General features: G+C 35.6%; 1 non-coding gene across 1 annotated transcript; it reads left to right on the top strand.

The window, feature by feature from the left end:
• The first annotated feature begins 6,358 nt into the window (after nucleotides 1–6,358).
• Nucleotides 6,359–6,465, top strand: LOC122809860. The gene has a single exon (XR_006365975.1). It is a non-coding gene; the product is annotated as a U6 spliceosomal RNA (small nuclear RNA).
• Nucleotides 6,466–10,494: the final 4,029 nt, after the last annotated feature.

The following is a 10,494-nucleotide window of genomic DNA, read 5'->3' as shown; positions in this document are numbered from 1 at the left end:
TCTGAGTATACCTTACCCCATTCCCTGTCTTGAAAACCTATCTGCATTGGCGTTGCTAACCCCACTGTGGGGCTGCACTGACATATCATATGCTTGCAACCCTAGGCTCCATCTTAGCAACTTGGCATTTTGCTGGCTGGCTCAGTGTAACTATGTTAGGGGATTGTGATCTGTAACTAAAGTGAATTTTCTTCCATACAGATAAGGCTGAATTCTATCTAGCTAGGCTGGCAGCCTTCACATATCTTCACAGCCCTCCCCCCACTACTACTACTACTACTACTACTACTATAAATACATTGCAATAATAAAAAAACTAAAAGTATCGTCATTAAAATCAGACATGTCTAAATAAAGTGCTGATAACATCCTTATTCCTAATATAACCAATATGTTCCAGAAGATGTTCCCTCAATAACCTGCAGGTCTTCCCTACATAAAAATAATGACATTTATTACACACAGCAAGATATACAAGTTTACAGGTTAAACAATCAGCATAAAACCTAGGATTAAAAATAAAACCAGCAGATGGATGAGTAAATGTCTTAGACTCAGAGATATAAGAGCATGCTGTACATCTGCAACAAGCAAAATTCCACTTCCTCTCAGACACCTGCATAGGTTTCTTATTATTACCATAGCACAGTTGTCTCTTGAAAGACAAATTGTTCCTAAAACAATATTTACATAGGTGTAGTACCAACATTTTCATTAATCTTGTCATCAGATGTAAGAATAGGCCAATTATTACGTATGATGTCACATATCTTACTGATATCACTGGTGTAAGTTAACACAGGTCCAACATTTCTATTATTAATTACATTCTTCTTAGGATGCACTTTAGATAGTGCCCTGGAAAAATTAGGTCTAGCACAATCTTGTCTTGCTTCTACTATCCCTTCATCTACAGAAGCAAAATCATGCTTAGAATATCCCTGGTTAAATAACTCCTTCCTTTAATTATCAAAGGCTCGATGAAACTGAAATTCATCAGTATTAAGCCTAGACATTCTATATGTCTAACCCTTGACAATATTTCTAAAGACGTGTCCAGAGTGCATGCTTGTGCAATGCAGAAGTGTATTTCTTCTGCATGGCTTCCTATATATACATTTATTTATTAGTTATACCGGACCTTTACTGCCCATTTGGTTAGCTTTTGTTTGTTTTGGATTTTGTGCTATACTCATCTCTCCTTTCACCTTCTTTAAAATACCATTTAATTCCATAATCTCATGAATATAACTCTGTCCTTAACTTCAAGTTTTTCCAGCATCCATTTCTCTAATTTCTTATCTATTTGTAAACTTATTAGATTTCTGTATATTGGTATGCTCACCTGATGAAGTTTTAGGATGAAAATGCAGTGAACAAGTTAAAGTGTTGGTGTGGACTACATCTGTTGTGTCAGTGTGCTTCTGTATCTTCAATAAACATTATTGACTGGGATCCGAACTGCCTTACCAGTGCTTTTTTTTGGTTTTGTTATTTCTGTATATTGACTATGATTTAAGGATAGGTTCGTCCACTGTAAACAATATTTGATCTTCCCTTTATGCACATAATGAATATGTGATGACTGTATTCTGCTCTTAATTTCATAAATTATTATCTCTTCTAATACCAAAATAAAATAACTTTATTAATTCATTGTTCATATAATTGTCTATATATATTCCTAATGAGGAAATCCCCTACTGTGTACATATGCAGTCCATTCTTAAGATGAAAATCAATATCAGATCACTGTCTGTTGTCTGTATTTATATGGATATGTTCCTGATGCTATAATGCCTCAGTTCTTGATGAGACTCTATACTGTCTTAATTACAATGTGGAATTTGAACTCATTTTATTATGTAATCTGAACACTGAACTGATAATAAAAAATTTGAACATAGTCATTCAGTGTTACAGAATTATGGCCCTGTCCAACATTATCTCACTATGAGAATTGATACCACATCTATTCTTTGTAATACACTACATCTGACTCTTACATCTGTACCTAGCAATATCTCAGAAAATGGGATAATGGCAGATACATTCACTGACTGCCTTCTTATTTTTGCATACAGATCCAATATGCTTTCATTATATCAGGATGACTGACAATGTTTCTAACTGTTGTGACATCTCCTTGGGATACAAAGATAAAGCCATGATGAAGTCACAAGTGACCTGAGTTTGATTAGCAGGTTGTAAGCCTGCAGGAGCTGGTGGGGGAAGATGGGAGTGAGTGACTCCTGGCTTGCCCATACTGTGGGGAGGAGGGCAGCTCTGGTGTGCCCCATGGATAACAAGTCAGTGCTCTAGTTTTTCATCCAGCTGACATTTGACAGCATGGGGTTGGCATGCTCAGACTGGACTTTTACTATGTAGCTAATGGGAATTTATAATGAAGAGGCATGTTTTCACTTTGGCAGCACTGATCACAAAACTTGGAGAAGCTGCCAAAGTGAAAGAAGTTATCCAAGATGCACCATGTACATCATACCCAAGGACAAGAAAACTGACATACATCCTATGATCTAACTATCACCAGAGAAGAGAGCACTGACCAGTATTCCTAGCCAGGAATGAAAGGACCAAAGTTGTCTCACCAAGACTGTGAATACCTAGCTCCCATACCTTCAGAAGAAATTTAACAGCTAGAGGAGCCATCAAACAGGTTTCTGGTGGAAAAGGAAAAAAAAGTTCTGTCATTTGTTTCAAAGATGTACTGTAGAATGTACCACAAAAAGCTGTTATACAAATCAAAGCATGGTATAAGCAGCACAAGTGGTAAAGAAAAAATACAGAAAAAAGCATAGAAGGCAACTGAGGTGCAAAAAGTAGGCCATACAGACAGTGAAACTGATATAAAATATGTAAAAATGTTGCATATGCTACACCAGTAGTTCTGTGCTCAGAACTATATATTACGGACAAGCAACAATCTGGTCAGTGTAGAAGTAACATGGAACTAGAAATGGAATTAGATATAGGGACATTATTTATTATTTTTCTTTTTTTTTCGCCTTCTGTCCACATTTCTTTATGCCTCCCCCATTTTCAATAACCTTTGAAAATCAGACCTTTCCAAACTAGAGACTTGCTACCACAAAATTGCTCATTTTGCTGCTAACCTCCCTCATATAGTCCACCACTGCACTGCCCTTAGAAGTCTTCATTGGCTAAAGCTGCCACATCTTCTAACACATAATCAACTGACAATTGCTCATACCATCATTTTTCATCCAGATGCCAGCCCGTCACTAATAAATCTTACCCAACCCTACCACGCATCACGTACACTCTGAAACTGCTTCTACAAACACACAAATCCTGTAACTCATTTGGTGACTCTCTATTTGCCAATCACATTGCAGAAACCTGGAACTCAGTCCCACAATACATACTCACTACCCCCCACCAACTTCATGTTTAAACTACTCAGACAACACCTCCTTAATACCTGGCTCTGCACCTGTATTACACCTAAGTAATTGGTAATTTCCTTTTTCTCACTTCATTTCCCACTGTACTATCAGGTTGCTATATACAAAAAGATTTTACCTAGTGTTATGTTATATGTGTATATAATTGATAATAATGTTTAGTGTATGTTACTATTTTTTATTATCTAATTTTGCTATGTTTCATTTTTATTATGAGTTTAAATATTTATATCAACCTTGTAAATGTTTTATATCTAGCTTGTATAATATGTGTACTATGTATGTAACTATCTTTGGAGCTTTTCTCCCTGGGCTTCCGCTGAAAATGGGCTACTAGCCCAGTTGGACTATCCCAGTAAATAAATGTAAAATACATTTTTTCCTTGAATACAAACTATAAAGCTATATGTGTTATTTTTTTTTTTGTGTGTGTGTGTGTGTGTGTGTGTGTGTGTGTGTGTGTGTGTGTGTGTGTGTGAACTATCTCTCTCTCTCTCTATATATATATATATATATATATATATATATATATATATATATATATAAAATGTATCCATATGCATGTATATGTATACAGTGTACGTATGTGTGTTTTTATATATACATTAAATATATATATATATATATATATATATATATATATATATATATATATATATATATATATATATATATATATATATATATATAAGCATGCATGTGTGTGTGTGTGCATATATATGAATGATTGTCATGAAATATCTAAACCTCAAAATGTCAAACATCAAAATATCTAAAGAAACACTGAAAGCAGAAACCACATAATATAGAATCACAAAATATCTAATAATTCCTTACAACTAAAAGTACTCTTTATCATACATCCCATCTACAAAATCAAGATTGTATTGTCTTGGTAAGGGTACTGTTAGGGAAGGGGGTTTTATTAAAGTTATGTGCAGGACTATGGTTATGGACAGAGTAGGACTAGGATTAAAGTTAGCATGCATAAGTAAGGCTTGGCAAGAGTGGCTTTCATAAGTACAAGTTGTGCAGATAAGTGAATGTATGCATGATTTAGAATAAAAACAGTCCTTTACATGCAACCTTATCAAACTGGCAGAGGTGTTAAAATTAAAATGGAGAGGAAAAATGTATGCAGTACAGTTAAAAGGTGTTAAGTTAAACACTGATTGGGAAGTTCTGTTTGAACTGGGTAGTGGTGGACTCAAAAGACAAGCTGAAAAATAGAAGAATGCAATATACTGCAGCATACATAAGGTTAAAGCAAATGAAAAGAAGTTTATTGAATCAGCCTTGACAAACTTGATAAGCTAGTTCTATTACTTGTATGTTAATCTGTTCAAATTTCTGAAATGGCAGTGTTCCAGGTTCAAAAATACATTCCTTTGCTCTTCTATGTACTTACTCAAATCTTTCATTGTTTTTCTTTAAATAATATCTGTAACAATGACGTTTATATAGCAGATGATTCATATCCTCTGTATGCAGTAGAGTTATAGCCTCCCCATTCCCACGATTTATACCTCTACCTTTACATATATGGATCCTCCAAGCCCTTGTAACTGCCCTTCACATTTACAGTTAGCAGTACAATTTTAAACTGTAATAATATGCTTTAGCCTCCCCACATTTACCATTCAGTAAAACAACATGTGACTTGCTTGTTGTTCAATATCTACATTTTTTTACTCTATGTATATTTATATGGCTTCCCTATTAAGGCTGGTATTTAATGCTAACCTCACCTCTCTGTCATTTATTAGATTCATTAACATTTTGGACACTGACACAAACAGAAAATATCAATATATTTGGGCTTTACTTACATGTATAGAGACAATATTTAGCTTCCCATGTAAGTCACAGTAGCTGTCATAACCACTCAATCAAATGTGCATACGTAAGTGCAAGCAGCTGTTTTTACACAGCAGTTATGTCTTGGAATGGACTGTTCTAATATTAGAGTGAATATTTCAAATTAAAGTCTTCTTTTTGCTTCATTAACTTTTGTTACTGACAATTCTCCTGACATTTGAACATTGGCTACTGCCTCTGTTGGTTACTTCTGGTTGCTTTCGATAAATGGATGATCTTTCCAAAATGGTTTGAGACACAACAATGAACATGGCATAAAGTGCTACAAAACATCTTTCATCTGTGCTCCTTGAATATAATGTGGTGGAAAATCTGCACATTCAGCTGCAGTATCACGTTTTTTCCACTGCAACATTTCATTTCATTTTATTACAGAAGTATATGCACTCACTTTTGGTCTGTTGTTAAAATGGCAGAAGCCATCTATATGCATGGACAAATTTTATATTTGTTACTCTTAACACAATGATGGCTACACTTTTATTAGTCGGTAAGTGTTTCAGAAATGTTACAGTCTCTGAGTTTCTAATGACCATTCAAACTTTGATTTGAGAATACACTGGGCAAAGATCATATTTTAAAAGATGTGAAATTTTCATCTAGTATTGCCAGAACATGACTCCTGGTTGGTTATTTAGCTATTAGTCAGCTCTTCACTGAGCACAGTAGTAATTAAGTAGTAAAAATACATTTTAGATGTTAATAATATGATTACCTCTAAAGTTGTACCAATACAATGTGAACACAGTCCTTGATGTAAACTGACACTGAGTGCCATAAAACATATGCATAACTTTGTTTTGAAATAAACAGCAAAAATAGGAGAAGGGTAATATCAGTATTCACCTGCCTTGTAGGTATTTATACTATGGAAGATGCATCAGATAGTTTCATATTTTTGTAATTATCAGAAAACTAGGTCCTTGCTCTCATCCATACATTGGAATCAGTTAATGTGTTCAGTTAAATTGTATGCAGATACCTTCAGTTTCACATTGTGTGTGTCACATGATATATCACAACATTGTATAGGAGTGCTTGCTTCTGCAGCACATATACTAAAATTGGAACGATACAGAGAAGATGAGCATGGCCCCTGCACAAGGATGACAACATTGTATAGGAGATTATTAGATGTTGTACAACAGTAACGCAGGTCTCATTTGTTCTGAATAGTCATTCAGTTTTCTTGCCCAGAAGGGATTTCATACTTTCCATTATACTAACCAAAGATTATGAAACTTTGAAGAATATCACATTTCTAGAAATGTATAGACTTGTATATGATAAATAAATGCACAATGCTATATTTCAGTGATACTTCTTGGAAAAAAAGAAGGAACTAACTATACAACTTTGCTATACACTGTGATTCCAGGAATTTTTACTTCTATAGCAATATAGTTTAATTCAAATATAGTCTGGACACTTGTGTTTGCTGGATAATTTCACATCCTAAAGTCATGTTGTAAGTGAATTGCCTGCTGTTGTACATTTCATTGTTTTTTTTGTAATATATGGATATCTTTAAGACATATGTCATGTCTACTACCCTACAAAGACGTCCAGTACCATATTTTGTGTAACTCAAATTCTGAGGAGCTTTGCAGTCTATAATCTGTGTAAGGTTACATCTGGTGCAAAAATAGACATCAGGAATATATGGGGGTTAGTTCAAATACCAAAACCTCGAACTTGAAAGATTGAAAACTGAAAATATCGAAGCCGTGAGACATTGAATTCTTTCCCAGGGAAAGAATTTGGTGGACCGTTTCCATGGCTTTGCTATTTCCTCCACTGTGGTGCGATCTCGGAGTTGGTATATTTAAGTAGGGTGTGTGGGGGCACAGCCCCCCACATTGGGAGGTGTGGGGGGTGAAGCCACCAAATTAGAAATAGTTTGTAGTGTTCTTGTGTTTCGCATTTTGTACTGGTACAGTGATTTTTTTTTCCCAGGGAAAAAAATTGCTGTTCTCAGCCTTTGAGGTTTTCAGCTTTCGTGGTTTTGGGTTTGATGTTGTAACATTCAAAGTTCTGACACTTCGATGTTATGATATAGACCCGGTTTAATTACCTAAATTTCTATGGAAGGGGGCTTCAATTAGCTTTTATCAGCATAATAGCTTGTTGTTGGGTTTTTTTCTGATGCTGACGGGCATTATTTTTAGATGTATTTTAATAGGGCATTAAGAGTTGTGTTATGATTTATGAGTTTTTAAAAGTTCAGTATTATTTTCTCTGCTGGAGTGTTATCTGTAACAGACAATTATGCTTTTAGAGATAAATACATGTGCATATTTTTTTTTCTGAAGCAATGTCATTTTACCAAAGACACATTTGGGAAACATACTACATTTATATCCTTCTGTATATGTTTGAGTGAAGGTGAAACAAATCATTGCAATATACTAAGCTGAATTTAGGAATGTAGATCCACAGAGACATGGAAAGGATATAATGATGTGATATAACATACTGACCAGTTGTGAAAATGTCTGAATTTCACTTTTTGCCAAAATAAAATCTCATTTTTTTAGTATTTGAGTTGTTCATGTTGCTTTGTTTAATAGTTTGGTGTTTCTGACACAAAATAATTGTTTTATGAAACTATTAAAGAAAACTTATGAAAAGTTTCTTGACCTAAAATATCAGCACATTTGTCATTTTTCATGTTTTTTTTTATCAGACACAGCTTCCCAAATAGGGACTGTCCTATGTAAAGAGAGACAAGTGATAACCCTAGGATTATTTTGTGGACAGATTATGCTATTCGAAGGCCAGAAACAAAAACACGAAAGTGAAGTTTCAAGTAGGCAGAAACCACTTCAATGGGCAAGCAAAGCTTCAAAACTTGCAGTCAGTTTTGTTCTTAACATCATCCTTAAATCAACTGACTAACTTATCGCCTAAGACTTTTTTAAAAATGTTTGGATTGTCAGAGAGAACAACATAATAAATGATGTACCAATAAAGGTCATTTGCATAATTCTGCTCTTGTATAATTAAAGAGCTATGATGCCCTACATTTTTTCTGATTTGCCCTTGAAAAATAGCACTATTCATGTTCATACTCTAGGATAGCCACAAGGAAGCAGTGATGCTCTAGGGGGTGATCATTTCCTGCAAGACACTGCAGCTCATATCCCAGTTATCTGATGCACATTGTCAAACTTCTGTATTCGTCACTGTGGCACTCTGTTGAGTTGTTCTGTGTTCAAAGAAAAGCTTCTCAAGGACTGTATAACTATGGATGGGGGAGTGCAGATTTTTTCTCTTTCTCTATTCTTGTGCTACTTCAAAATAAGTATTCGGAAACAGTGAGGAATCTGGCTGGATTAATGTAGTAGGACGTCCGCTCTGCACATAATATGCATTGCTGTTTTTTCGATATGGCTTTGACTGTATAAATGTATATTACTTTGTGTGGGCTTGATAGCTGTGGATTGTAATGTGAAGAAAACAGCTTGCTATTCTGTTTCACATTAAGAAAAGCTCATCTGCGCTCTTGTGGCAAAATAGTATGGATCCAGCTTTGTCTGAGCTGCAGACTGCTGCAGGATGGTTCATTGTATAGTTTCCTTTTGGCAGATCAGCTTAAAACTGTTCAATTTCCCCTGTATTTAAGCCTTGTTTTTGCTGATTTCTGCGCATCATTCAACAAGGATTAGTGGTGCACTGTATAGAAGCAAATGCCTTGAAACACAATTTTTCCCTGGGCAACTGTTAGTGGAACCCTCACAAGCTTCTCTGTTGCAATAAAGGCAACTTAGTTGTGCATGGAGTATCTATCATCCACAACCCTCAGTTTAACAACCCTTGATAGTCCTTGCACAAAAACTCATCAATCTAGCCCACTCCTTTCCCTATTAGCTCATATGGTAAAAACCTACTATAACAGACAACAGTTTCCCATCATTTCTCTGGCTAGCCTGATTGACATGGGAATACTGAGGCAATGAAGCAATTGCCTAATGTATACTGATAACCATTTACTCCTACAGCAAAAAAGTACCCTATGTGAGGGATGTAAATACAATATGAAATTAGAATCACGTGTCTCATGTAACAACAAACCGGGTACCGAACAGATTGTCAGTACACACTCTTCAGCTCTCACACACACATAGATGCATATACATGGAGCTACTCACTAGAATTCTATTAAAAGTTCAGAGACCTCCTAAGCATAAACAAAGTGCACACACTGTTACACAAATAGAAACTACTACACATAATAACACATACCAATATGTCTCAACAAATAAGCCCCTAAGACAAAACAACTCTAAAATAAACATGCTGGTCATAGGCAACTCCACAGTGAGATACACAGATGTCCCCCTCACCAGGCTGGACAAGAAGAAGGTCACAGTCAGCTGCCTGTCAGGTGCCAGGATCCATCAGATCAAGCATGCTCTCAAGTCACTCAACAACAAGTACCGTTATGACTCAGTCATAGTTCATAGTGGGATGAATGACTTGAGATGTACCTCTCTGGACTATTTGAACAGAGACAAGACTGAATTCTCAGCTATGTGTCCCAGACAGGTATGACCCTAGACAACTTGAGATAAGCATGGCTAGGCTTGTAAGGACTCTAGGACTGCTAGCCTAGTAATCTCCTATGAACATATGAACCTATTATGTTGGTTTTGACTGGTCTACCAACTGGGCATTGGAATGTGAAGAAATCTGGCTTTCGCTTTATAGACTTTTCAGTAATATGGCAATTCATCATTTTCCCTTCATATAAAGGGATACTATGACTGCACCTGAGATGCTCATAAGTCCATTGGTTTATATTAACTTTGCAGCTAGAGAGCCATTGAAGAGCTTAGTCCATCCCCCTTGTAGTGTGAAGGGTAGACTAGCTCCATCTATTCAGACTAACATTAATAGTAGGCAGAGATTTGTGGTTATCCCCTCCAATTGAGGTGGCTGCTTTCAAAGGTTATCAGGAAGCTACTCTATGTGATATATAGAGAAAGTCTGTTCAAATAATGGGGAATGCAGTGGATAAGAAAGCTGCCATGTCAGCAGGTGTTCCTGAAAATATAACTGAGGTTTATTTATTTGTTTTTTTAATGAGATTTTAAATTGAAGACAAGGTAAGATCTTTTTGATATTGTTTGGAGAGAGTTCCACATAAGCAGATGTTTGTTAGACTGTT

This window comes from Protopterus annectens, chromosome 8.part0, assembly GCF_019279795.1.
Source record: "Protopterus annectens isolate FY-2018-M chromosome 8.part0, PAN1.0, whole genome shotgun sequence".
Classification (NCBI taxonomy): Eukaryota; Metazoa; Chordata; order Ceratodontiformes; family Protopteridae; genus Protopterus; species Protopterus annectens.
This window is presented reverse-complemented; position numbering and strand designations above follow the sequence as displayed.